Genomic DNA, 5,984 nt, shown 5'->3' with positions numbered 1-5,984 from the left:
TACTGTCTATAATATGAGTTTGAGAATTTTACACTCTTACTAAAATCGACAACATCGCCGTCGATAATATTATATAAAATCGACGCCATTTTTATCGATATTTGATCAAATAAAATCGACAATATTTTTGTCTATAATATGCTTACTAAAATAGACAACGTTGCTGTCGATATTGGATCCAATAAAATCAACACAGTTGCCGTCGATTTTATTATTCATATATCGACAAATTCTGTGTCTATATTTGGGTTTTCTTGTCTATTTTAAAATTAAAAAGCGACAACTATTCCGTCGATTTTAATAGATATGTTTTAAAAAATAGTAAACAATAAATAAATAAAATAGAAAAGCAGCATATTTTCTAGTACTCACTAAGAACTTTGATCAAACATGTGGCACGCATCAGTATCAGTGTAGCTACAAATTCAAACACGGTCTCCTATCTAACAACCCATTCATTATATTCAAAAATATTTCTACCATATTCAAAACAATTAGAAAAACAAGAAGAAGAAATTGTGAATGCTGGTGGTATATTTGACCTGGGAATATGAATTGAAGGCTCTTCTTTCTTGTAGAAGAAGAGAGAGAGAATAAAGGTTATTGAAGTTCATGGACATGGGAACAAAGGACTTGAGTATGTGATAGCATCTGCCACCGTCATTCCGAGGAGGAAACACCACACAACATGCTTGCAAACTCAGAAGCCATTGCCAACTGCCAAGTAGAAAAAAGGAACTCTAATAATAATAACAATATACTTAGCTTATAATATACTTAGCTTCCAACATCGTAAAGCTAATAATAAACCGTTTCAAACACCAGGAAAGACGCCAATTCCATATTGTCATGTTTGTTCATAGTTACAAAACAATTGCAGTGGACAAGCACAAATTCATCATCATCTCATCTATAATATAAATTGGAGAAATAGTAATTAACTAAATCCTAAATTCCTAATACTAATTATAATTGCCAAACTTTTAATAATTTCCTATATATTAGTAGCAGTCATCATCATATATACTTCCATATTTCAATTACATCTCTATTTTCAATTTTCATTCATAGATACTAGCCTTACTGTTTAGTAAAGCATCCAAGCAAGCCCATCTCATTAGATAAGGTTATGTGCCTTGAGATTAGAATTTATATGATACCAAGATGTTTTAGGCTTTTGATGGTTTTATTAAAAAAGCTGAAAAATTGTTAGCTTATAAAGAATGCATAGTATCTTTGGGATTAGAATTTATATGATACCAAGATAAGGTTATGTATATATATTATTCCTCTACGTAATTTAATTAATTAATTAATAATATTATTAGCTTATAAAGAATACATAGTATCATGCAAAAACAAAAGCAAATTATTAGATGATAAGAATTTATATGATGCAAGCCAGGAAAATCACAAAAAAACTAAAAAATAAATAAAAAAGCAACAGCCAATCCCAAATCAAAGCCAAAAGCAAAACCAAATCAACAGAGTCAATGATGCAAAGAGGATGCCTACCTTTGTCGGCAGCAGCAAGAAGGTTGGGAACTGGCAGAAGAAAGACCTTGACAAACAGAATGAAACATTCTAAGAAAAAAAGGAATAAAATAAAAACTACAAAGAAAATGTCTTCTTTCATGAGTCAACTTCTATTTTTTATAAGCTGCAATATCAAATAATCCATTGGAGATGCACAAAACTCAAGAAGAAATACAAGACTGAAAGGAACAAATAAAATGATACAATAACTAAGAAGGATAGATCAAATAAAAGACTGAAAGGAACTAATAAGTTACTTATTGCTTCCTAAGGTTCTATGTCTGTGTTTGACTATTTATTATTTCTTCATTCTTTTTTTCTTTTCTTTTCACACATACAAATGTAATACTACACCAATGCAATAAAAATTTACATTTTCTCATTCTGCATGTGGTTATCATTACTTTGACCAACATTGTGGCAGAGATACATACCATGTTCCTTTACACATGTCTAATAGTCTAATTTATACTGTCACCTATCTGAATTCCTAAGTACAATGATAATAATGTTTTCCTATATATCTGAATTACCCACTCCTAACTGCACAATTTTGATTGCACTGCGTCCTTATCAATAGCTTTGTAATTCAGCATCGCAATTAAATGAAAAAATATAAGAATCTACTATTGATTCCATGAACACCAAAAATAAGAATCTGCTGGAATGAAATGAAAAAATATAAATCCAAGCAAAGCAAAGCGAAAAGCGAAAACCTCACAACCTGCTTTATGCAGAGAGAGTAAAGAGAGAATACTTACGGTGTTGCTGAGACCGATGGAACGATTGTTGAGAGCAGAGGCAAATCAACGGCAATGGCGGTAAGTCTGTTGCCACGTGTAGCGACGGGATCCATGCAAATTAAGAGAGTATTGAAAGTTCAATATCATAAAAGGCAAAGTCCAGTATACATATAACATGCATGTATGAAATTAACTGTTCTACTAAAAATGTAAAAAATCTGGTGTCTATTTAATATGCAAAATTGCAAATAAGATGGAACAGACTACAATACTAAGGCAACAATGTGGGAGTGGGACATTCAGCAATTAACTAGGCCTTATCTCATTCGGGAGTGGGACATTTTAAGGGGTTTGGACTTCTATGTTTTATTTCTTCTAGAAACTTCAATATAATATAATATGATACATCAGTGTAAATCCTAAACCCTTTTAATGGTAGTTACTTATATGGAAGTCTTTTAATACCTTTTAAAAGCCATATATATGGATAATTGCAGAGAAATACTAAGAATGCAAGCATGGAAAAAGGGAAATTAAATTCAATCTCTTCTCTAAGTCTCAACTAACTTGATCTGTATTAATCATCATCCATGTTCTTAGAGTTTATTCAGTACTTCTCTGGAGCTTGTGTATTAATTGTTGGTCCCATACTCAAACCATATTCCTTGTACTAACATATAAAAAATAGTATGTTAATCTATTCTACTGTACATGTTTGAATCTAATATCTATTCCTATTTATGCGATCTAAAGCATAGGTTAAGGTTTGGAATAAATGGCAGTACTAATATTCCACCTACCCCAAATCTCTATCATTTCTTTGGCCTTCTATAATATCATTTAAATCTTCTTTCTAAAACACCAAATTAAAAGCCTTCATTACCAATAATTAAGTAGAAGATGAAGCAAGCTCTATTTTCCTTGTCCCTACTTCTAGTCCTCTTGATTTCTTCCTTGAATTCTTCAGTCACAATGGCACAGGCACCTGCATCAGCACCATCGCCTCAGGCTCCAGATTGCTGTGACTCAACCCTATATGACATAACCAGAATCCTTGAAAAGGAAAAAACATTCATAGTCCTAACCATGCTGCTGAAAATAACAGAGATCATGAAGAGCATCAACAAAGAGCTCATAGCAGCAAAGAGTAGTAATGGCCTAACAATCCTTGCAGCAGATGACAATGCCTTCTCAGAAGATAAAGCTTTTGCAATTCCACATCCTACCCGAGTGTGTTTCAAGCTCATCAGGCTTTGGTTCTCTGAGCAACTCTGTGGAAACAATGACAGGTAAAGGCACCAAAAGGCTTCTGCTGAGAGTGACAAAACATGGTAAGATGATCAGTGTCAACATTTTCATCGGGGTGGTGAATTATACGAGAACCTACACTAATTTTATATAAATAAGTGATTGATAATATGTAATTAATTAATGCTTTTAAATTGTAGTGTAATCTCGTACTCTGCAAAACCAGTGGCCAAATAGTAAAAGGGAAGGGATCTTTTGTGTCTGTTGTTTTTACCTTGCAGTTTTCACTTATTCAAATGGCCTCTTGGGAGCTATTCTTGGTAACTGTTGCCTATAAATTATACAGTACAGGGGACCTTTTGGTCATTGACTTTTCAGGAGCGACCAGAAACGCAGGTCAAGAAGCATGCTACAGGAAAGAGAGAATACTGTTATCACAACTAATACAAAGAATTGGAAAAATTTTTAAATGTATTGGTATATCATATTTTAATAAATTTTAACTCTTAATTTTAATTATAAAAAATATATATAATATATATAATTAAAATTAATGGTTAAAAATTACTGTCGATGTACTAGTATACTGAAAAATTTTTCCAAAGAATTAACACTAACCATTGGTATGTACAACTCATGTAAAAATAAAATAAACAAATAACCCTTTTTCTCTTTCATTTTGTATCATTTGCATGATACATATAACACACTGGTTTTTGACATAACTAGCAAGGAGAAACAAGAATACATCAATGGCCATGGGACACAGTTTCATGGTCGCTAGGGAGCATCTTTGACCCACATTACTTGCCAAATTAGGATAAACAGAGTCTAGTTTGGTAATTCACGAGCAGCTTTATTCCTTTCTCCACGGGCATCATGCTCAATAGTTGAACTTCATAGTTCATACAATAATAGTTTTTTCTTCAATTTTTTGGTTACGGAGCTGCATTAATTTTATACAAATTTGATTATGAATTTATGCATTGATGCCAGCCCTTTTGGTATCTTGGTGTAGGTAGTGTATAATTAATTAGGTTAAAGCTAAATAATTAGACTCTTCATAATTAGTTGTGTACAATGAAATTGTGTGAGGCAGTACAATCATTTATACAATTCTGCATAGTATTAGTTGACAAGTACATCAACGCTGTCTCACCTGTCTGCATAATTTTGCCGTCATTTAGCTCAAAGTAGGTTGAGATTCCATAATTGGGCCAGGTTTATTTGGTTAATGTCTGGGGCATTTATTAATAATGGAAAATTAGTACCAACGAGAGCTACGTGCGGATTCAGCTACATAATTGAGGCAAGCCAAAACAAAATTGACATGCCGTGCAGCAGTAACCAATCTTTCAAAATGTCCACAATGATCCAGGACTAGAACATTAACAAAAAGAAGAGAAAACCAGCAATACCAATTACCAAGTTTTCATTTTCCAGAACCACAGTCCACGTATTAATAGAAGCAATAGCAAAAAGAAAAAAGAGTAAGTCACATAAAAAAAATTTTGGATGACTAGACTAATACTTTTTCTTTGTTTTTACTTTACATTTGAATTAATATTAGCCAATTATCTTCTATTTTACACTAAAACTATTATCTCCTAACATTTTTTGAAATGATTAATCAATTTGAGCCATTGAACATGCAGGCAACTTGGTTGTAATTGTAGTTCTACTACTATAGATAATTATTATATACTAAATAAAGTAACTATTTAACTAGGCAAAAGAGGCGGATAAACTAATAGTTTGAATAATGAGATGCCAGCCTTACAAGGCACACAAACATCAATCAATAATAATGAATAAAAGTTCAGTGAGCTCTCTGTCTGTATTAGCATTTAGCACACAAATAATTCAAATCACTTCCACACTAAAAACACCCTCTTTCCTTATCCATTATAACTTAGGAGAACTTTTTTCCTTTTTTTAAGGGAATATGAAGATGGGTTACCCAATAATTTTGATATTTGTGAAAAGGAAATACAATATGGGCATACACTGAACTTTCAAACACAGTATCGAAATGAAGCTAAATTTCATGTGTTGCATGAGCGTGATCCACACAAGTTGCTTGCTTGCCCTGTAACTGAAGGCAAGGGCGCAACCGGCAAGCAAGAGTCTAATCCCAGTCAACAACACATCGATGGCACTCCTAGCTTATCTAATATATACATTATACATCCCTTCCTTTTCATAATCAATGCCATGAGGGTCCCTCATCCCGTAAAAAACTCCAGTTTCCAAACAGGCTATGCTATCATCACCACCAACAACACGCTTCTCCCAAACCCATTCCACTCAGTATTTTGCCACGCGTCCCAGTAACCTACCCCCCAAACCATATCATGTCTCAACTCAATGCAAAAATTCTTGAAAAAAAAAATAAAAATTTAATTATTATTATTATTTTTATTTTAGTAATTTTTTATTTACAAAATTTGACCTGAT

At 32.7% G+C, this 5,984-nt stretch overlaps 1 long non-coding RNA gene across 1 annotated transcript; it reads right to left on the bottom strand.

The window, feature by feature from the left end:
- Window positions 1-357: 357 nt before the first annotated feature.
- Window positions 358-3,936, bottom strand: LOC112733401 (uncharacterized). Its single transcript, XR_011870461.1, has 5 exons — window positions 3,802-3,936; window positions 3,163-3,588; window positions 2,298-2,363; window positions 1,516-1,561; window positions 358-717 (listed from the first exon to the last, which is right to left on the bottom strand). It is a non-coding gene; the product is annotated as an uncharacterized lncRNA (long non-coding RNA).
- Window positions 3,937-5,984: the final 2,048 nt, after the last annotated feature.

Source organism: Arachis hypogaea, chromosome 13 (genome assembly GCF_003086295.3).
Source record: "Arachis hypogaea cultivar Tifrunner chromosome 13, arahy.Tifrunner.gnm2.J5K5, whole genome shotgun sequence".
Classification (NCBI taxonomy): domain Eukaryota; kingdom Viridiplantae; phylum Streptophyta; class Magnoliopsida; order Fabales; family Fabaceae; genus Arachis; species Arachis hypogaea.
The sequence above is the reverse complement of the archived record's forward strand: the minus strand, read 5'-3'. Positions and strand labels throughout refer to the sequence as shown.